At 43.6% G+C, this 23833-nt stretch overlaps 1 long non-coding RNA gene across 3 annotated transcripts; it reads left to right on the top strand.

The window, feature by feature from the left end:
* The first annotated feature begins 215 nt into the window (after positions 1–215).
* On the top strand, positions 216–17067 carry LOC132209126 (uncharacterized). Of its 3 annotated transcripts, none has more exons than XR_009445222.1 (4): positions 216–411; positions 4074–4159; positions 9214–9314; positions 14893–17067. It is a non-coding gene; the product is annotated as an uncharacterized LOC132209126 (long non-coding RNA). The 3 variants fall into 3 exon arrangements; XR_009445220.1 differs by having other exon boundaries at positions 4074–4115; XR_009445221.1 differs by lacking the exon at positions 216–411 and having other exon boundaries at positions 4116–4227.
* The last annotated feature ends 6766 nt before the right edge of the window (positions 17068–23833 follow it).

The raw sequence follows: 23833 nt of genomic DNA on the forward strand, positions 1-23833 counted from the left end.
CTGTGAAGGTAAAAAGACAGATCCAGTTTTCAGTCTCATTCGTCTCAAAATGAAACATTGCGACGACGTTCATTTGCTTCGAACAATAACACAAAGCACTGCTCCAGCTCACAGTGAAGTCTGGCTGATTGATGTCAGTGCGCGACCAATAGGAGCACAGGTGTGCCGTGCATGACCGGACGGATGTCGCCCAATCAGAATGAAGGGAGGGCGGGATCAGTGAAAACCACGTGATCATCCACGAGTGCGGTGCAGAGTCGCTGAGATAACCGGAACGGCAGATGCTGGAGAATCCGAGATAACACGGTGTGCAGCTGGATGTACACAGCAGGTCAAGCAGCATCAGAGGAGCAGGAAAGCTGACGTTTCGGGCCTAGATCCCTCGCTGAGACCAAGATTTGTGCAATTGAGGTAAGAGCAGGCCACAGTAAAGAAAGCAAAACGGTAGAAAGCTGGAGGGAAGTGATATTCGTATGGGTTTGGAAGTTTTACAAACAGTTAGTGCACGTCGGAAAACACACCCATTTGAAACTCCCAGACTCACGTTTGCAGAAAACAAATCAACGCCTCAGATGGCGATAGGCCCGTGTGATCGTCACCATCTTTATTGGGGGCAGTGATCCGCGGGGCGCATGCGCGACAGCTTTGAAACTTTAAAAGGGCCGGGGGTGAAGCTGGAGGAACACAACAGGACAGGCAGCATCAGAGAAACAGGAAAACTGACGTATTCGGGCCCACACCCTTCAGAAATGGGGGAGGGGAAGGGGATGCTGAAACAAACAGGGAGAGAGTGGGAGACAAGTGGAGAGGAGACAGACAAGTTAAAGAGGTGGGGATGGAGCAGGTAAAGGTGAGTGTAGGTGGGGAGGGGATGGGTCAGTCTATGGAGGACCAACAAGTCAAAGGGGTGGGATGAAGTTAGCAAGTAGGAAATGGGGGTGTGGCTTGAGATGGGAGGAGGGGATAGGTGAGAGGAAGAGCAGGTTAGGGAGGTGGGGATGAGCAATTGTTTATTGCGAACTGAGTGTAGGTGTTCTGTAAAGCGGTCCCCAAGCCTCTGCTTGGTTTCCCTGATGTAGAGGAGGCCAGAACGGGTGCAGCGGTGCAGTATACCACATTAGCACCTGCATACCCCATACAGATGGCCTCAAAGCCCTACGCTATTTCCTGTCCTGCAGGTCTGACCAGTTCCCCTCCACTGACGCCATTATGTGCTTCGGTGAACTCGTCCCACTGCCTACAGACAAAGGGGGTGGCCATGGGTACCTGCATGGGCCCAAGCTTTGCCTGCCTCTTTGTTGGAACAATCCCTCTTCCGTACCTCTTCCTCCAGTACATGGATGACTGTATCGGCGCTGCCTCGTGCTCCTATGAGGAGCTCGAACAGTTCGCCCACTTCACCAACACCTTCCACCCCAACCTTAAGTTCACCTGGACCATCTCTAACCACCTCTCTCACCTTCCTGGTCCTCTATTTCCATCTTGGGGAACAATCTCAAAACCGATATATATTTCAAGCCCACTGACTCCCACAGCTACCTAGAATACACCACCTCCCACCTGTCAAGTTTGTTTTCGGAGACCCTCACGGACGTGCTGCAATAACAAGACACTGACCTGTTTAGAAAAACACCAATCATTTTCTTACCAAGCAAGTACAAGCTGTGAAGAATCACTGTACTCAACCCGGCACACAGTGCAAAGTCTCACAAGGAGTTCTCTCCGGACAGTCCCTGCTTTTTATACTTTACAAAAGACATGATACAGAAAACGATTTCACAACCTCCAATGACATGATACATAAAACAATTACTACAACAGACAAAAACAGGATACCAAGCAATTATTACATCGATAACATAAAAGACCAGGATATAGTATCGATTGCTTGTGAAGTAGCTGCTCATGGCAGGAGGTGATTTTGAGTTGTTGTCCGGGACAGATTGTGATTTCAAGTTGCCAGTATGTCTGGCTAGGACAAAGTCAGTGCCCTGGCCCCTTAGTCAGCGACAGAAGTTACATGCTTTAGAGGTTTCACACCTTTACAAAATTTCCCCACCTAACCCTATTTGATACAGATTGATTCTAATTTCAGTTCAGTCAGGAAACTTAAGACAGTGTCTGCATGCCGATGTGTGAGAAGATAAGGAGTTACAAAAGCTTTACACTGAATTCCTAGCTGGGCAGGAAGCTTCAGGGCAGTGTCTGCATACCGATGTGAGTAGATAAAAGACTTTACTTCTATAAATCAAAGTCTCTGTATAGGAATCAAATGCAGATGAAAGACTTTGATTTCTATACTTCTTTAAATTAATACTTCTTTAAATTAATGGGATGTTATCACATTAACATCTCACACCCACCCACCGTCCTGCAAAAATGCCATCTCCTATTCCCAATTGCTTCACCTCTGCCGCATCTGCTCCCAGGATTCCACTCCCGTACATCTATGATGCCCTTGTTTTTCAAGGACCGCAACTCCACTCCCCACCTCCCCACCAGAGTGGTCAAGAACACCCTTGACCGTGTCTCCTGCATTTTTCTACAACTCCTCCCTCGCACCCTGTCCCTGCAATAACAACTGAAAAAGAATCCCCCTCATCCTCACATACCACTCCACCAATCTCCGGATCGAACACGTCATCCTCTGACACTTCCGCCATCAGCAATCCGACCTCACCATCAAAGACATTTTTCCCTCCCCACCCTTGCTTGCCTTCCGGAGAGACCAGTCTCTCCGTGACTCCCTTGTCCGCTCCACACTGCCCTCCAACCCCACTACTCCCAGCACCTTCCCCTGCAACCAAAGGAAGTGCTACACTTGCCTCCACACCTCCTCCCTCTTCTCCTCCCCCCCCCCCCCCCCCCCCCAGGCCCCAAGAAGACTTTCTACATCGAGCAGATGTTCACCTTCACATCTGCCAATGTGGTATACTGCATCCCCTCTACCCGTTGTGGCCTCCTCTACATTGCGGAAACCAAGCGGAGGCTTGGGGACTGCTTTGCAGAACACCTACGCTCAGTTCGCAAGAAACAACTGCATCTCCCAGTCGCGAACCATTTCAACTCCCCATCCCATTCCTCAGATGACATGTCCATCCTGGGCCACCTGCAGTGCCACAATGATGCCACCCAAGGGTTGCAGGAACAGCAACACATATTCTGCCTGGGAACCCTGCAGCCCAATGGTGTCCATGTGGATTTCAGAAGCCTCAAAATCTCCCCTCCCCCAACTGCATCCCAAAACTAGCCCAGCTTGTCCCTCCCTCCCTAACCTGTTCTTCCTCTCTCCTATCGCCTCCTCCCACCTCAAGCTGCACCCCTATTTCCTGCTTACTAACTTCATCCCACCCCCTTGACCTGTCTGTCCTCCCTGGACTGACCTATCACCTCCCTACCTCCCCACCTCTCCTCATCTTTACCTGCTCCATGCCCGCCTCTTTAACTTGTCTGTCTCCTCTCCAAATATCTTTTCTCTCCATCTTTGATCTGTCTCCCCCTCTCTCCCTATTTCGTTCAGAATCCTCTTCCCCTCCCCCATTTCTGATGAAGTGTCCAGGCCCAAAACGTCAGCTTTCCTGCTCCGAAGATGCTCCTTGGCCTGCTGTGTTCATCCAGCTCCACACCTTGTTATCTTGGATTCTCCAGCATCTGCAGTTCCTATTATCTCTTATCCAAGAGAAATGTTTGTTTCTTATGGATTTTTTTTCCCAGACTGTTGGATCATAGCAGCTCACACTGCTCTTGCTCACTTCTGTGCTCCCTGATCACCTTTGTCGGTGTCTAATCTCTTCAGTCTCTAATGATGGATAGATTTGATCTCTGTAGTATTTTACTGTAATTTCCTTGTACCTTTTTTGTAAATAAATTTTCCACTGCTGCCCACCCCCTGACCATGTGCTGCTCTCTTACCAGATTAATTTTTGAATGGTATCTTTCACAGTCAGGAAATATTTTCCCAGAAAGAGAGTGTATTTTTCTTCCATTTCAGACCACCAAATTCTACAGCGTTTTTATCTGTGTCATTCATTTTGCACTTCTGCAGCATTTACTGTGTGTTTCTCCTTCCACAGATACCAGCGATCGTTGCCAAAGCCCTGTTACCTGTGGAGAAGGTGATGTTTAACTTTCGTGTGCTACTGCAGTTTGTATGATAAAGGTGCTCTCACAATGCTCCATTTGAGAAGTTACAGATCATTCATCTAGCGATACTGAAGAGCTAATGGTGTATGTCCAAATCAACAAACTATTTGTATTTTTATCATGTTTTATAATTTCACAAAAATATTATCAACAAACTTTTGACGTAAGGCCATATTAGGTCAGGTGACCAAAAAGTTACCAAATCTACAGGTTTTCCTGACTCTCTCAAGGAAAGCAAACCTAAGAGGTTTATCAGGGGAATTCCAGATCACGTTTTCTGGCAACTTTAGAAACAGCCTCCAATAGTGAAGGGATGATTAAACGCATTGTTGGAGTCTGGAACTAAATGAGTTATCGAAGTCTTGAAGGTTGTTTGGTGCAGGGAGATAGGGCTCATCACAGCCAGGAATTAAATCACGGGTGAGAATTTTAAATTGTTGCTTATAAATAGGAGCCTTTGTGGTTCAGGGAGCACAGCAGTGATGGTGAACAGGTCTTGGTACAAATGAACTTGTGTGCAGCAGAATTTTAGGTATTCTTGAGATTGCAGGGATGTTGAATGTGGGAGGCCAACTGGCAGTGAATTTGGGTAGTTAAGTCTAGAGATAACACAGGAATAGATGAGAGGTTCAGCAGATGAGCTGAAACTAAGGTGTCACTGTCAGTCATTGTCACTGAAGTGGAAATAAGTGGTTTTTGTGCAGGGCTCTGCTGTTTACCCTCACCTCACCTCAGGAATTCAGCTGTTTGTGAATTTGCGGATCAAGTCTGTAATAAGATCAGGAACCGAGTGCCCACCATGGCCCAAACTGGGTGTCACTGAGCAGGTTACTGCTGAGTAAGTGCTGCTTAATACTGCTGTGACAACACCTTCTATCACTTTACTGATGATAGAGAGTAGATTGCTTGAGGGGAAATTGGTCGGGTTCGATTTTCAATGTTTTTGTGCTGAACAGACCTGGGCAGTTTCCCAAATTGTTAGTAGATGCCAGCGCTGTAGCAGGACTGAAATAGTTTGGCTTGGATGCTAGCAAGCTGTAGAGCACTAGTCAGAGTGTTGCCAGGGCCCATAACCTTTGCACTGTTCATTCATTTCTTTAATATTATGTGAAATGAATCAAATTGGATGAAAACTCACATCTCTGATGTTGGGGACCTCTGGAGAAGGCTGAGTTGGATCATCCAGTTGGCACTTCTGGCTGAAGATTGCTGCAGACTTGTCTTTTGCATGGATAGGTTGGGCTCCTGTGTCGGGTAAAGATGGGGATTTTTGGCATTCTTCCTCCAGTGAGTTGTTTAATTGTCCATCACTGTTCACGACTGGGTGTGGCAGAACTGCAGAGCTTGCATCTGATCTATTGGTTATGGGGTGGCTTAGCTCTAACTCTTGCTGCTTATGCTATTTGGCATGCAGATAGTCCTGTTTGGTGGTTTTACCAGGTTGGCACCTTATTTTTTAGGTATGCCTGGTGCTGCCCTTGGCGTGCCCTCCAATACTCTCCGTTCAACCAGTGTTGGTCCCCTGGATCAATGGCAATGGCTGTCTGTAGGATATGCTGGGCCATGAGGTTACAGATTGTGCTGGAGAAGGTCTGCTACTGTTGCAGTCTCTCTCAAAGCCTCATAGATATCTGGTTTTGAGCTCCTGTGTCTGTTCCAAGTCTGTCCCTTTTAGCCGAAGTTAGTGCCACCCAACGCAATGGGGGGTATTCTCAAGTTTAAGATGAGGCTTTGTCTCCACAGGACTGTGCGGTGGTTGCTGTTAACAATCCTGTCATGGACAGATGCCTCTGCAGCTGGGAAATTGGTGGTGATGAGATCAGCTATATTTTCCCTGTTTGGTGCGTCAGCACCTGCTGCAGTCCCAGCCAAGCAGCTTTGTCCTTCAGGACCCGACCAGCCTGATTGGTAATCCTCCTGCAAACTACTCCTGATGTGGACATTGAGTACATTTAGTGCTATTCACACTCGCAGTGCTTTCTCCAAGTGCTGTTCAACATGATGGAGTTTTTTGTTTCTTAAAATTCCCTCTTGGGATGTGGAAATCGCTGGCTGGACCAGCGTTTATTACCTGGAAGGCAGTTAAGAGTCAAGCACATCACTATGGGTTTGGAGTCACATGTCATCCAGACCAGGTAAGGATGGCACATTTCCGGAAAGGGCATAAGTGAACCAGATGGGTCTTTCCTGATAATTGGCAATGGTTTCATGGTCATCATGAGAATCTTAGTTCCAGATCATTATTTAATTCATGTTTCACCATCTGCCATGGCAGGATGCGAACCCAGGTCCCCAGAATGTTATCTGGGTCTCTGGATTAATAATCTAGCGATAATACTACTGCTGATTTATCAACCAAGGGAGGATGGTACATGGTAATCAGCAGGAGCCATGAGACTTCCAGGCGTCAGAGTCAATGTTGAGTACTCCCAGGTCAAATAATCTGGTCAGAATAGCACTGTGCTGTCACGTCTGCTGGGACAGGGCTTCACTAAGGACAATGATAGTGGTGTGTGTCATTGTTTGCCAGGTATGTTTCCATGAGTCTGACACTGTTCCTTGACTCGTCTTTGAAGCGGCTCTCCAAATTTTGCCACTAGCCCCCAGATATTATTAAGCAGGAGTTTGGGGGGCCGATAGGGCTGATTCTGCAGTTGTCTTTCCTCGTTCCCTGGTAGATGCCAAATGGGCCACCCAGCTTCATTCTTTTGTTGAAACTTTGCAGTGATTTGCAACTGAGTGGCTTGCTGAGGTTGGCAAATTTCTTTCCCCGAAGGACATTAGATTTTTTTTTCACTCTGTCATCAGCAATTGTTGCCATGGCAACCAGTTGATTCTTCCAGTTTTTTTTTTATTGAATTCAAATTCCACCATCTGCTGAGATAGGATTTGAACCTGGACTTCTGTTGTACATTTTAACATTCTGGATAAAAGTTAGTCATCAGGTTTGTTCACTCATTTTTAAATATCACTAACACAGGCATTGTTTCTTTGCAAAACACTGTCCATCATCCTGTCTCCTCCATCCTCCGCTCCAACAGCAAGTGAAGGAGACACATGCAGTTTCTATGTCACTAAGATTGAGACAATCCAATCAGCTGCCTCTGCTGCTTCCCTCTCTTCCACAAGCCCACCAAACCAAATTGCTTAGCATGTTGCTCCTCGTTTTAGGCTTAAACTTGCATCTTTGTCCAGTTTCATGTCAAGCCTTATCAGAGCTCATCTTAACACTTTGCCCTATTCTCACTAAACTACAAATATTCCAACTCTTATTTCTCCTCCTCCTCCTCCTCCCTGCCTCTTCCCCCATGCCAATTCACAGATATTGTTACTTGTTCTGTCTGTTTCTCTTTTCCGGTTATGTCCTTCTCACCCATTCTGTTTAAAACCAATGTTCGACCTCACCGTCATTGGAAAATCCCACTCCATCTCTCTTTCCTGTCTGAAATCCATGTCGTAAATGTCCCTCCAGGATCTATCCTTGGCCCATGCTGTTTCTCACCAACATACTTCCAGGAGGTGAGATCTTCCACAAGCACTGTGTTAACTTTCACATGTATTCTACAATGTTCAGATCGAACTCGTCTCCATCACTTTGCTCCACTGTTACTCAGTTATAAAACTGCTTATCATGCTTCCACTACTTGATTAGTTGAAATTTCCTCCAATAACACTTTATGATAGTAAAACACATTGCCTTCAGTTATTATTACAAATTATTTTTCCTTACTATTGTACTGAATCCATCCCTCTCATTGGGAACTGTCTGAGGCTGAACTGCACCCTTCTCAATAATGCTGTCATATCTGGTCTCAAGATGAACATCTTACCGTACATTTCAATCACAAATGCCAGAAATTTCAATCTCTAAAATGCTCCTTCTCTCCACCTCACTCCAGCTCATTCGCGACTGAAACCCCTTACCCATGTCTGTGTTGCCTTAAGCTTGACAATTCCAAAAGAGAACCCTCTCTTCTCTGCCTTATCGAGAATCTGCTCCCACGATGAGAAATATTTCCTCAGCATTTATCCTGTCAACTCCCTTGAGAATCCTCTATTTTTAATTAGAACATCTCTCATTCTTCAAAAAAATCTAGTTAGTATATTCCAGACCTGTTTCGTCTTAGCTTAAAACATAATCCCTCCAAACCAATGATCATCTTAGTTCATCTTCTTTGAAATGCCTCCAGTGAAGTTATATACTTGCTCAAATAAGTGGACCAAAAAAGCTGCTCACATTCTTCCAGATGTGGTCTTGCCAGCAAGTTGTACATTTGTCCTAAGACATGTATTCCAAACTCTTCTACTGCAAACACCTTGACATAAGGATAACATCCCATGACCCTTCCCGATTACCTGTTGCAACTGTATGCTCGCTTCATGCTTCCTGCACAATTATTCCTGAATCCCTTTTGTGTTGCAGTTTTCCACAGTTTTTACATTTTTAAATAACACTGTTCTTTGGTCATCTCCTCAAAAATTAGCAACTTCACGTTTTCCCAAATTATACTCCATTTGCCGACTTGTCGCCCATTTATCAATATCTCTCCATAAACTCTAACCCTCATGGAACTTGACTGTTATCCCTTTTTATGAGATCCTTCCTCATTCTTCTCATCTTTTTGTTGGGAGCACTGGGCAACATGACACATACGTAATTGCTGCCTTTTTAAGGGGCGTTTTTTCAAATGACTGGGAGAAGCTTACTGCCCATTTCTCAGAATCGAGACAACTTGTTCATCAAGTTGCATTGGGCCGGAAAAGCTGATGTCTCATTGTGGCAGTGCAGCAGCACAGAAGGAAAGAAAAGGAAGCAAATCCTGCTGCCTGCATCTCACTAAATCTTGGCCATTCTTTGCCTTGTGTCAAACACCTGTTGTTCTGTTCAGTGACATGAAGCCCCAATGTGGAAATTCCTAGAAACCCAAATAGAAATCCCTCGAATCAGCTGCTGACTCCCACAAGGAATAATGTGCAGCAGGAACAATGCACAGTTACCCTCGGCCAGGAGGAGGGGATGTTGTGGATTCCTACTCTGACAGTGATGGATTTTATGAATTTGTGTTACAGGATATTACAAGTGGACTTTCAGGTAGGAAGCTCAATAATTGTAACACCAAACTCTGACAGAATTACTCAATTCAATCAGGACCTGGATATTCGCATTGTGTGTGAGTATTGTGTTCCTGCTCATTCCCATTTGCCATGTAAAATTTCTTTCTTATTACCCCATTCTCTCAATAGATCTTTCCTACGACTTTTAATATATGTCCTGTAGCCCTTTTTTATGGCCAGTTGAGTGTACATTTTGCCGTCCTAATGTTTATCTTTTGTAAACACCTCCTATCAAAGGTCCCCTCAAAATCCTTTGTTACAAGGAGATCAATCTTAGTTTCCCCAAGCACCTGATTACCCAATGACAGTTTGTTTCCTGTGTGTAAGGCACTCATCCGGATTGTGTTGGAACATTTTCCACTTCCCTGCATGAGTACAGCCCCAACAATATTAAAGAAAGGTAACATCCTCCAGATGAAGCAGTGTCAGAGTGGTGTCCCATCCACCACATGCAACATTCCCCTCTACACCACCGAGGCACAGTGGCATCACTATGCCTAAGGTAAAGTCACCATTGTCCTACCTGACCATAGGGCTGGTTTAACCTGAAGATTACTGCACCCCAGGCGAGGAGAGAGATTGAGAGGAAGTCCATCTATTGTAGATGGATATTCTCAATATGTACCAGAAATGTCTAAGTCACACAAAATTATAATAAAAACAGCCCTAACCATGCAACTAAAAACCCTCTCCCTACAAACCATTCTGTTAAATCTCCTCTGCCTCCGATCAGGCACCCTCCCGTCTTTCACAGTGTGTGGGGGATCTTTGGTTTGCACAGACTCAGCTCGTCTCTTTTCCTGTCTGTAATGTCATCATGCTGTGACAATGGCACTGAACCTCACTGTCTGTGAGGGTGGTAGGCACAGAGATCCTCATAGCGTTTAAGATATATATAGATGCACACTTGTGATGCCAATGCAGAGTCTATGGGCCAAGTTCTGGAAAATTAGATTAGAATAGTTAGGTGGTGGTTTTTAACTGGCACAGGCTGGATGGGCCACAAAGACTTTTTCTGTGCTGTAGACCTCCGAGACTCTTCACATAGGAGGATACCCAGCAATATGTCAAGTCATTTCAGAATATGAGATATTAGAACAAATGACTCATGATTGGTCAGTATTTTCGGGAGAAAAGTGAGGTATAGACGTAATGCGGTTTACCTCGAAATTCAGGGGCCTGAAGCCCAGGAAATTGAAAGTACCGCCATCAAGTGGATGTATAAAAATAAGGATTGTATTAGAGGAAAGAAATATCATTCTTGTATCATCCATTTGTGAGGCTGGACGATATTAGAGACAGGAAGGGTTCTGAGACCGGAGAAGATTCCAAAAATAGGGAAAAGTGAGCTTGGATGAGATTACAGAAATGGGGAAGATTGTGAGGCTGGAGGAGACCTCAGACAAAGGGAGGTTTGTGAGGCTGAAGACAATTATAGAGCTAAAGAAGTTTGTGGGCTGGAGGAGATTAGAGATAAGGTGGTTTGTGAGACTGGAGGAATCTGAATAGATGGTGTGAGTTATGTGGCTAGTGGGGGATTCCAACGATAGGCAGGTAGTGAGGCTGGAGAGGGATTCCAGAGATGTGAAGCGTGTTGAGGCTCGATGGTAATGCCTGCAGTAATGCAGGTAGTGAGGCTCGAGGGCATGATCAGGTGGGTAGTGAAGTTTGAGGTATGATTCCTGCAATCGGGAGGGTAGTGAGGCTCCAGGGTGGATTATCATCATAACAACACAGTGGTGTACTTGCAGCACATGGAGTGCAGCAGTCATAGAAAGTACCACTTTCTCCAAATCCAATAAAAATGGGCAATCAATATTAGTTTGTGCAGGAAAGACCACATCCCATAAGTCAATTAAAATTATGGTGGGTCTCTGGCTTGGAGAGAGCTAACAGAAGCCGAGATAATTCTCCATTGTAGCAATGTTTGGTAACCGTAGAATACAACATTCAGCTAATTGGCAAATAATGCAGGGTGAAAATGTGAAGATTGTTTGTTTGACTCAGCAAGTTCCCAGGATCTGGAACAGTCTGAATGGTAGCTGGATGCAGATTTAGCAGTTATTCTCAGAAGAGAGTTGGGATTTAACTTTTCAAGGAATGATGGACAAATAGCGGGGGAATTGGGTCAGATTTGCAGCACCTCCCAGAGTGAGAGTGAAGCCTTTGACCGGGTTCCACGTGGTAGACTAATGAGTAAAGTTAGATCACACGTGATTCAGGAAGAGCTCGCTTATTGGAAGCGGAATTGGCTTAGTTGTCGGAGAGAATGTGGTGTTGGGGATTTTTCAGAGTGGAGTTCTGTGACCAGTGTGTTCCACAGCAATCTGTGCAGGGGCCACTTTTGTTTCTCATTTATATTAATGATTTGGATGCGAATTTAAGGGACAAGATTAGTAAGTTTGCAGACGATACGAGAATTAGTGGTTAGTGAAGGTTATCTAAGATGACAGTGAGATCTTGATCAATTATGTCAATGGGTTGAGAAGTGGAGGATGAAGTTCAATTTGAATAAATGTGAGATATTGTATTTTGGTAAAATGAACAGGGTAGGACCAACAATTGATGGTTGCACCCAGGGTAGAGTTGTGAAACGGAGAAATGCTGAGATTCAGGTACATAATTCTTTGAAGTTTATGTAGACAAGTAGTCAGGGTGGTTAATATGTTGTTTAGCACACTTGCTTTCATTGCTCAGACCTCTGAGTCTCAGAGTTGGGATGTTATGTTGAGGTTGTATAGGACATTGAGGCTTCATTTGAGGTATTGTGTGCAGCTCTGGTTGCCCTGTTACAGGAAGGACATTATTATTGAACTGGAGACAGTTCAGAACAGACTTGCTGGGATGTTGCCAGGATTGGAGAGCTTGATTATCAAATAGACAGACAAAGCTAGGACTTTTCTCACTGGAGTATAATGGGTTAAGGAGTGACCTTAGAGGTTGATAAAATCATGAGGGCACAGATTATGCGAATAGCAAGGGTTTATTCCCAAGGTTGGGTGATTTCAAGACAAGGGGACATGTATGTAAGGTGAGAGGAGAAATACATATTTAAAAAGACATGGATTTTTTTATTTTTACGAACTTGTCCACGTGTGGAACAAACTCAGAGGAAGTGGCAGATACAGGTACAGTCACATTGTTTAAAAGACACTTGAATAGGGACATAGATAAGAGAGCTTTAGAGGAGTATATGCCAGATGCAGGCAGATGTGATCAGTTTACATATAAAACTTATACATTTCAAAATTCTAAATATGCATTAAATTGAAGTAAGGCCAACTTTGACATTATTGGGCAAGAACTTCCAAAAGATGATCGGGAGAGGTAATATGTAGGTCAAGGAATGCTTGGAAAGTGGGAGGCCCTCAAAACTAAAATAAGGAGAGCCAGGCACATGTTCCTGTTCACGTGAAGGGCAAGGCTGGTAAATGTAGGGGATACTGGCTGACTGGAGAAATTGAGGCTCTGGTCAAGAAAAAGAAGGCAGCACATGTTGGGTACTGACATCAGGATTTGGGTCAATCCTTCAAAGTATAGGGGCAGTAGGAGTATACTTGAGGGAAATCAGGACGGCAAAAAGGAGACATGAGCTATCTTTGGCAAATTGAGTTAAGGGGAATCCCAAGAGATTCTGAAACTTCATTTGGGACAAAAAAACAACAAGGGAAAAAATAGGGGCCCCTTTAAAGATCAACAAGGCTGTCTGTGTGGAACTGCAGGCTGAGATAGTGAATGAGTATTCGCATTAGTATTTACTGCAGAGAAGGATATGGCAGTGAGAGAGCTTGGAATCATAAATAATGAGTCGTGAGAAGTGTCTATATTACAGAGATCTAGGTGCTGGATGTCTTAAAATGCATAAAGGTGGATAGGTTCCTGGCACCTGATCAGGTGTTACCCACAAACTCTGGGAGAAGCTGGGGAAGTAATTGCTGGCCCCTTGCTGAGGTATTTGTATCACTGACACTAGTGAAGTGCCAGAAGGCCGGGTGGCTAATGTGGTGCCATTCTTTAAGGAAAAGCCAGAGGACCATCGACCGTTGAGCCTGATGTCAGTGGTGGGTAAATTGCTGGAGGGGATTCTGAGGGACAGGATTTGCATGTGGTTAGAGAAGCAAAGACTGATTAGGGATGGTAGACATGGCTTTGTGAGTAGGAAATCTTGTCTCACTAACTTGATTGAGTTTTTTGAAGAAGTGACAAAGAAGATTGAAGAAGGCAAAGCAGTGGACACTGTCTATTATGGACTTCAGCAAGGCATTCACCAAAGCTCCACATGACAGACTGGTTAGCAAGATTAGATCAAATGGAACCCAGGGAGAGTTAGCTATTTGAAACAAAATTGGCTTGAAGGTAGGAAACAGGATCATGGTGGGGGGCGGGGAGCGGGTTCAGTCTGGAAGACTATGAACAGCAGTGTGCTGCAAGGATTGGTGCTGGGTCCACTGCTTCTTTTATCATTGATGCAAATCATGTGGAATGAATATTGGAGGAATGGTTAGTAAGTTTGCAGATGACACTAAAATTATTGTTGTTGTAGTAGACAGCAAAGGAGTTTACTTCCCAAGTACAATGGGAACGTAATCAATGGGTTGATGGGCCAAGGAGTGATAGAAATACACTTAGTTCAGATAAATGTGAGCGATTTGCATTATGGCAATGACAAATCAGGGCAGGACTTAAACAGTTACTGATGAGGCCCTCGGGGCTGTTATGCAACAGAGACTCCTTGGGGTGCAGGTGCACAGTTCCTTGAAGGTGGATTGCAGGTACAGAAGGTAGTGAAGATGATATTTGCTGTGCTGGCATTTATTGGTCAGTGCATTGAGTGTAGGAGTTGGGAGGTCATGTTATAGGCTGAACAAGACATTGATTATGCTGCTTTTGGAATATTGTGTTCAGTTCTGGTCTCCCTGCTATAGGAATGATGCTGTTAAACTTGGCAGGGTGCAGAAAAGATTTATAAGGATGTTGCAGGAGGTGGAAGTTTTGAGATGTAGGGAGAGGTTGAATATGCTGGGGCTATTTTACCTGGAGCATTGAAGGCTGAGGGGTGACCTTATAGAGGTTAATAAAATTATGGTGGGTGTAGGGTGAATGGCCAAGATTGTTTTCCCAGGTTAGGGAAGAACTAACCTGAATTAGAGACTAGAACTAATAACATTGGCTTAAGCTGAGAGGGAAAGTCTTTAAAAGGGAGCCAAAAGAACTGCAGATGCTGTAAATCTGAAAAGAAAACAAAGTTGCTGGAAAAGCTCAGCAGGTTTGGCAGCATCTGTGGAGGAGAGAAGAGTTTCGGGTTCTGAGGAAGTGTCACCGGTCCCGAAATGTTAACTTTTTTCCCCCTCCTCCACAGATGCCACCAGGCCTGCTGAGCTTTTCCAGCAAATTTCCTTTTTTTTAAAGGGAAAGTGGGTGGTGCCTGTGCAGAATGAGGTGCCAGAGGAAGCTGGTACAGTTACAACATTTAAAAGGTATGTGAATAGGAAGCGTGTAGCAGAATATAGGTCAAATGCTTGCAAATGGGATTAGATTAATTTGGGATATCTGGTCAGCGTGGACAACTGGGACCAAAGGGATTGTTTTGTGCTGTACAACGCTGATGAAGCATTTTTTTTGTTTTCATTTCAGATTTCCACAATTTTACTTCTGCACTGCTCTTACTCTTTCAGAGGGATTGAAAGGTGGAGTTACAGATCTATACAATGACTGTCCTTCCTCGCTGGCTCTCCCAATTCTCTCTTTTGGTAGTTTGATGCAAACACTGACTGGATCCCTTACCTGGAGGATATTTATGAATGAATTTGTTCTAATGGTGATCCAGCATATTCCCCAAGTGTTGCTGTACACATGTCCAGAGAATTTCTCAGTTTCACAATCTGTGTCCTTCTGGTTTCTTACTTACTTTCTCTTTGAAAGTATAGTCTGCAGTTGGAGAATTTAAACAGGCCCACATCCAGGTCTGACGGTCACTTTGTTTATCACAACCCAATTTTCTCAGGATTTTGAACATTGAAGGAAAAAGCAGCACTCACATTGGGGAGAAATGCACATGGTGTGTGTGTTGAAGAGTCTGTGAAGATTCATCTGAAATGTCCGAACACCAGTGCAGTGACACTGGGAGACAGTGTGGAAATGTGCAGATTGCAGGAAGGAATTTCTTCATCCATCCCAGCTAGAAACTGACCACCAGAGTCACACTGGAGAGAGACCATTGACCTGTTCTGCGTGAGGGAAAGGCTTTGCTGACTCGAATTCCCCGCTGATACACCAGCGAGTTCACTCTGGGGAGAGACCTTTCATGAGCTCTGTGTGGGAAGGGATTCATTGTCATCCAAACTGTTAACACACCAGCGAGTTCGCAGACAACCACAGTTGAAGAACATTGCTGTCACTCTCACTATCAAATAAACCATGGTGTTGGGCTGTTTGTACAGATGTTACCGATACCTGCTCAATTAAAGGTGCTGGTATTGTGAATAAAATGTCACACTAACAGTTGTGTAAGGTAGAGCTTGGAAATAGTCACGTTGTCACAACACATCGACACATTCACACTGACTAAAGACTATCCACCTGCATGATATGTGAAAAGGGATTTCCTGGTACGTTCCTGGTTAACGACCAGCAAATTTCTGAATAAGTTGATTGGTTTGAATATAGCTAACAGTAGAATCAAAAATAGTATCAGTGATAATGGGAACTGCAGATGCTGGAGAATCCAAGATAACAAAAAGTGTGGAGCTGGATGAACACAGCAGGCCAAGCAGCATCTCAGGAGCACAAAAGCTGACTTTTCGGGCCTAGAGAAGGGTCAAGGCCTGAAACGTCAGCTTTTGTGCTCCTGAGATGCTGCTTGGCCTGCTGTGTTCATCCAGCTCCACACTTTGTTATAGTCGATTCAAAAACCATGTGTTTTGGGCTTGTTTCTGGAGATCATAGAATCCCTCCACTGTGGGAGCAGACCACTTAGCCCATCAAGTCCGCACTGACCTGACGAAGATTGTCTTACCTAGACACTGTCTGCGTGAGTTTCCTCCAGATGCTCTGGTTTCCTCCCACAGTCCAAAAATGTGCAAATTATGTAGATTCACTATGCTAAATTGCCCATAGTATCTTGTGTGCAAAATGCAGGGATAGGGTAGGGTGTGAGACTGGTTGGGATGCTCTTTGCAGGGTTGATATTGACTGAATGGCCATCTTCCACACTGTAGGAATTCTGTGATGATCTCGATGGCCCTTTATTTGTTAGATAGGTCTGCACACCTTTACAATGACAGATTCTGTTGCTCTCCCACAGACATTTGTTTATTGGAAACAATGTAATCTTTCAGTTTGTGGATAAAAATCAAAGGAATGTTTTAAATCCAAACATAGGATTGGGTTGAGTCATGTCCTATAATCCCTGATTTGCATTTTCCCCGTCGGCTATGAAACCTGGTGACCGCTGTGACTCTGCCTGGGAGCATTGCAGTCTCGTCAGCTCTTTACCTGGTGTCCATAGCAGTGATGGATCTCATGACGGAAACATAAACCAAAACATTGTGTGATTTCTAGTACATATTTTCTATTTAGTCTTCTGTCCATCACTTCCCTAGAGGCTGAGATACTGGTCTGGGGACCTAGGTGTGAATCCATCTGGAAATAAGAATGTGATGATGACTGTCAATCCATTGCCTTTGTTGGAAAAACCCATCTGTTCACCGATGGCCTACAGGGAAGGAAACTGCCATTCTTATCCAGTGATGTGATCATCCCATGAATGAATTTTTTAAAAAAATTAAAAACTCCTGCAAATACGTTAAACTGTCTTAATTTATTTGACAGCTGACAGTTCAAACTGCTTGATGGTCACTTTCTCTTTTGATCAAGTTGTGGCCATTTCATAGTTGAAACCATAGTTATTCTCGTACAAACAGTGCATGCTCTGACATGCCACTTATGAACCAGACATCCACGTTGACCATATCCTGATGCTGTGTACCACGAAAGCAAAATTCTTCACCATCTTATCTACTTGTGTTGCAATTTCAGAGAGCTATGGACTTGAACCTCCCAAACTCCCGAACACTTTTTGAGAATTTCATCAAACTGACCTCCAATGGCAGGAATGGACAGGGTCAGCTTGGATTGATGATCATAATTCAGGCTCAACAAATCTACTGGAGCATTTTGAAGATGTAACTGGTGACCATCTGCTGACTCGCCCTTGACTGACTGCTGGTAATAACAGTGATAAGCTGCATGGCTTATGCCTGCAGTAAACAGCCAGGCAAGACAGGAGCACTGTGAGACATTAGGTTCTAGTTGAGACATCAAAGTGCTAAAATGCCAGGGAAAGGCAGAGATATTGTGGCAGGCCCTAAGCAGAACATGCCTCAGGTGCTGAAAAGCATGTAGAGTTCTGACAGCAAGAATGTACTTTGTGGACAGGCAATTCTGCATCTTGATGTAACATTTTTATTTCACTCTGGCTCATTTTGCTAGATCTGCAAATATCTATTGGTCTGGCTAATTTGAGAATTGGCTTTCGGTGTAATGTGCTGATTCATTTCTGGAGAAACTCAGCAGGTCTAGATGCATCTTTGGAGACAGAGAAACAGAGTTAAGGCTTTAAGTCCAGCGAGGCCCTTCTTCAGAACTGAACAGGTTCAGAAAATGGCCTTTTTAATACCTTACCAGAGGTGGAGGAGGGCTAACAGAAAACAGAGGGTGTTGGGATGCGGTGCAAAATACAAATGGGCTTTTAATTGTGTTGAAAGAGAAGCAGATGTACAATGAGAGTAAATAAAGTTGTGAATGGGGGAGATGGGTTCCCTCCACTGAATGCAATGTTAACAAGACACAAACAAGACAAGGTCACATCGTCTGTGCCATATTGTGTTCATCATATCTCCAATAATAACCCTGAATGTGTTGAGCATATGTGAACAATCTTATATGTCTACACACATACGCTGATTAAACAGTGTATATAAAATCATTTCTCCTCCGTTCCGTTGCAACCTATCGTGTTTTTTTCACCTTGTCAGTCGCCATTCCTTCAGCCAAATTTATTCTGTCTCTTTCTCTGCATTTTATTTTATTCCATATATGAAGAAGAAATTGCCTAATGGGCGATATCATGTTAGTCCTGTCCAGTCTGCACAGCCACTGTCCCCTCTTCCTTACTGTTCCTTAATCACTCACATAGATATTGTCTCTGACCCTTTACTCCCAATAAGCAAAGCAATTGGAAATGTAATGTTTAGTTTTGGGCTCAGGCTAAAAAATTGGTCAGGAAAGGCTGTATAAACTGCAAAAAATTTGTTTGCAACTTTAGAAGCAAATTATTGAAAATATTGTGTTAAGGATAAAATGTTCATTTATTAGTGCAGTGAGAGGAAAGTTCAGCAAAACCCACATTTCCTGCCTTTCTCCAGGCAGTTGTGGCCAGAGATGTGTTTGGATTGGCAGTTGTTGTGGTGGAGGAGACTTCGGTGAAATAACAACCTCTCATTTGGCTCTGAGGAAAATGGTTACATACGTCATCACATGTGGATAACACAGCAGAATCATCGAGCCTGTGCAGAGAAAGTATCAACTTTCTCCTCTGTCTCTATCATTGTGAGATGAATTGGAGATGGGCATTGAGACCAATAGCAGGCAATGTCACCCAAACCAGGTATTGTTGTTACATTAAAAGTGTCAGAGTGGAAGGGGTTAACTGGAACTGTTTGTTCAGTGACTTGAATTAATGTCAGTCTCCATGGATACTAACTGTGTCACTGGAGGGTTTTCCTCTTCTATTAATAAGGGGTTTCTCCCAATGCGTTATCCCACAGTATCTGTGGCTGTGGCATATTCAACACAATTGGGATCAGCAGCTCCAGAGAGAGGGAGATCAGAATCTGTGAACAGCAGATTGGGATGTTCCAAATTATGGATCAGAATCTCAGAACCACAGCCGGGAATGTGACAACAATGTATAAGAAACTGAGAGGAATAGATTGGAATGTTCCAACAATGGACAGGAGTTTATCCTCTGGCCTTTACTATCTTTCTATCAATTGGGCGCCATTAACATTGTGGATAGAAGCTGTCCTGATGGTTATTCAGGCGGGTTACTATCCCATCCTTGCTATTGTTGGTGTTCCCGGTAAGTCTCTCTATCTCTGTCCATTCATTTATTCTGTGACCAGCGACCCAATTTCTAAGCTCTGTATTTGGCAACGAAGGAAACTATTGTATTCACTTTCAGTTACAAACTCAACTCTTATTCCAGGGTTTTTTTCACCTTCACTTACAAACACCCGAGGAGGAAGAAAAGTGTTCATAACCACCATTGGCCCATTTTGTCCTGATCTGATTTATATCACAATATTCCCTTTATCACCAATAATATCCTCAGTTTTCACTTCCGCCTCAGTGCTGTTTCTGATTAAATCATAATCTGCTCCTTTCCAGTTGCAGCTCTCTTCTGGCCACACTTGCAGTTATTAATATTTTGATTGTATTCTTATTTTTATCTCTACTTCGACCTATGCCAGTTGCAAAGTGTGAAGCCAGTTTGATTCTAAAATGAGGAGGTTACAGCTTTGTGTCAGTGGTTTCAGCATAACCCGTCGATGGCCATCAAATGACAGTTTCCTTGAACTGTTTAGATTCTAGAACTTTCCAAGTAGCAGTGGTGCCATGTCCATCATCTCCTAAGTGCAGTGCTCCGATGTGTTCACTTGTTGACAGAGGCTGTGTCTCTTCACCCCAACCCCCACTGACCCACTGCTGAGTGGGATACATTACTCTGTCTCCACAGAATAAGATATAGGAAATCTTCCAGAAATCCTACAGGACTGTGACTGTGAAAATGAGAAACTGTGGGAGATTAGAATTAATAAAGCGGAACTGCTCAAAACTAATTGAACTGAAGTTTGGTACTTTGCTCTGGTATGTCCCAGAGATTACTTGGAGGTGGGAATAGAGCTTGTGAAAGAGTTACAGGGTCAGACAGCTCTTCATTCCAACCAGACCGTGTCAAACATAATCCCAAACTATCCTAGTCCCACCTGCCTGGGCTTGGCCCATATCTCTCCAACTGTTTCCTGTTCATGAACTTGTCCAAATGTCATTTAAAACTTTTAACTACGAGAAAGAATTATTGATTACCATTCAAAATTCTTCAGATTCAGGAATTGCCAGTTCCTGCAGAATGGAAGTAGCTGTTGTAACGCACATAAAAAAAAACTGGAGTGAGAGGGGAATCAAAATAAAAATAAATTTTGGACAACTTGATATCTGTTATGAGGAAAATATGGAACCTTTTTTGAGGGCTGTAACAACTAGACACTTGGGAAATCATGATATGACTTGGCAGAGTCAACTTCGATTCAGGAAAGGGAAGTTATCTTTGGTAAACCTGTGCAGTTTATGTAATTGAAACATCCAAAAATTTCAGATGTGGTCCAATTTATCCCCAGAAATGTCTTCCATTGCTACTCCACCATCTTCCCTAAGATTCTATTCCTATTAACTCTAGCCAGTTCCTTCCTCATGATGTTTTTTTAGTTTCATCACTCAGTTGTAATTGTGTCACATCCAAATGCAAACAATACATTTAAACTGAAAGAAGGAGCTTTGAGAGATAAAACATGGAGAAAGATTGGAGTATTCATTAACTTGACTTATGTCATGTATGTATGAGATAGAGAGAGAGAGAATATGGGTGATGAGATGTAAAAATAGAGAAAACTGCATTATCGACTGAAGTTGATGTACTTTCCAACTTGTTTTGGCAATTCCTGTGTGTTGTGATCCTTTGCCCAGTGCATGTACGACTGAGTAATATGTATATAATAGTTGAAGTATCCACACATGAGAACCAGGGAGAGCGGTGTATTTGAATTTACAGAATACTTTTGATATGGTTGCACACAGGTGAGTGAATAAAATTAGAGTTGAGAGGTAAGGTGGAATATACTACATGGATTGAGAATTGTTTAGTTGAGACAATACAGAGAGTGGAGCCCTTTTCCAGGCTGAATGCTGCTAGTTATGGGGTATCACATGAATCAGTGTTTGGACCACAGTAATTTAAAAGGCATACAAACTATTTGGATGTGGCCAGCAACAGCATACATCTCATTTTGTAATGATTCAATGATGTGAGGTTGGGAAGTGGTGTGGTCACGAAAGGGCCTGCATGTCCTTGATCATAGGTCACCAAAATTAGTACATGCAGCGCTATCAGTCATGTGGGAAGTAAATGTTATGTTGTCCTTCATTGTAAGATGATTCATGTACATGAATAAAACCATATGTCTGCACATGTACAGCCTTGATGAAAGAGTATTTATGGGCACTGTGCATAGGCTTGATCCCTTTTGTAATGAAAGAACTCCTTGCCACAGACACGGTACAAATGGTCATCACCAGTCTAATCCCTGAGATGATGGTACCATGAGGAGCGAGTGAAGAAAGTGAGTGTTTAATATGTTGTGCTGTGAGAGAATCAGAGATTACTGCATTAAAATTACGAAGTTGGTGATGAACTCTTATATCCACAAAAGAAATTGATAGGGTGAGAAATCCCATACGTGACCCATGTAAATACATGTGGATTTTGCATGTAAAATGACATAGAGCCCCACAGTGATTCAGAGAGAAGCACAGGCTCTGAATGAACTCTCCCCACATTAATCGGTGACCCTACACTGAACCCTATGTTGTTCACAATCCTGACAGCAGCCCAAATACCCTCTTTGTGACATTAGCCAGACCAATCAGATTCTGATCTCCATAGAGAACGGAAGCATGTCTTTTCAGAGGATGCCACTTGTGATTTTGCACAAAACATTAGTCTTCCCACCACACTACTGTAAAACTGCATTAAAGTACTGCATGTGTACCATGAACAACGGAGGCATGTTGAACAGCGTGAAGTAGACTGTCTGTACAGCCTAGCTCCATTTGCTTGTCATGTTACCTCAGTCTGTTTACATGTAAGTGACTGTAGGGTCTCAATGGCCTTCTCCTTTTCATATGTAGGGACTCAAGGGGCTGTACAGCAGGGCCAAATGCTGAATTGATCCACCCTGGGCTCCTAAGGAACAGTTCGATGTGTTCATGTGACATTGCTGTAACTGTAAGATATTATTTTATTTTGGTTTCTTTTAAGAGAAGGATTGAACGAGAGGCACAAAGCTGTCTAGTTAAGACCATTGAGTAAACAGTCTTGAGAGGGTTTGGGTTTTTTTTTAATGCAGCCTGAATGAGTGCGACGAGCTCTCACAGATCAGAATTTCTGAGTTTTGCTTTTCTGTTGCATCAGAAGCTATTGGTGTCTCAATGGAGTTGGAAGCTTCAGTGAATGTCTCCTGACTGCAGAATTTTCTTTGGATGATTATTTTCTCCTCCTGAATTGGAGAACCGCATGTTAGAACCTTCTCTGAATTTTATTTCTGACCAAAGTGTCTGTTTATGGGCTGCTACTATGCTGGAACAGTTAATTAGTTATATTTGCTGTAGCTATTATACTATAAGTTCATCCATCAGAGCGAGGTTATTCTAAATTCCTTTTTTTTGGTTCTACTTTGACTACAGTGTTGAAATAAATCGTGTTTTGTTTAACATCTGTCAACTATTACATTAATGTATCTCTGAATAAATGTCAACACAAAGGCACCACAGACCTCTAGGGAAGAGAATTCCCACTCCAAATGCCCTTTTCAAATTTCTTCTCATCTACCTGATGGAATCAGAAAGTCACACAACCCAGAAACAGATCATTTAGTACAACTTGCCCACACTGACTTGATATGTAATCTGATCTATTCCCATTTGCCAATATTTGGTCCCTATCCCCCTCAACTTTTCCTATTCATGTACCAATCCAGATACTTTTTTAGCTGTGTAATTGCACACACCTTCACCACTTCTGACAGCACTTTCTGATCACACACTTCTCTCTGCGTGAAAACGTTGCCCGAAGTTCCCTTCTTAGTCGTTCCCCTCTCACCTTCAACATCAGCACTTTGCTTTTGGCCTCCTCTCTCCTGGGAAACCGACCTTGGCTATTCAGGCTATTCATGCCCCTCATGATCTTATAAACATCTGTCATGTCACCCCTCAGCCTCCACACTCCGGGGAAAACACTTCAAATTGTTCAGCCTCTCCCTACAGTTCAGACCCTCCTGTCCTTGAACATCCTTGTAAATCTGTTTTTTCTACGCCTCTCAAGGTTAACAACATCTTTCCTTTAGCAGAGCCAACTGATATGTACGCAGTATTCTTAAAGTGGCCTCATCAATGTTCTGTACAGAAGCAACATGCCATCCCAACCCCTATACGCAATGCTCTGACTGATTAGGCAACCATGACAAATGTGAGACATTTTTCCATCCCCACCCCTGTCTGCTTTCCGGAGAGACCACTCTCTCCGTGACTCCCTTGTTCGCTCCACACTGCCCTCCAACCCCACCACACCCAGCACCTTCCCCAGCAACTGCAGGAAATGCTACACTTGCCCCCACACCTCCTCCCTCACCCCTATCCCAGGCCCCAGGATGACTTTCTATACAAAGCAGAGGTTCACCTG

The sequence above is a fragment of the Stegostoma tigrinum genome, unplaced genomic scaffold, assembly GCF_030684315.1.
Source record: "Stegostoma tigrinum isolate sSteTig4 unplaced genomic scaffold, sSteTig4.hap1 scaffold_67, whole genome shotgun sequence".
Lineage (NCBI taxonomy): Eukaryota > Metazoa > Chordata > Chondrichthyes > Orectolobiformes > Stegostomatidae > Stegostoma > Stegostoma tigrinum.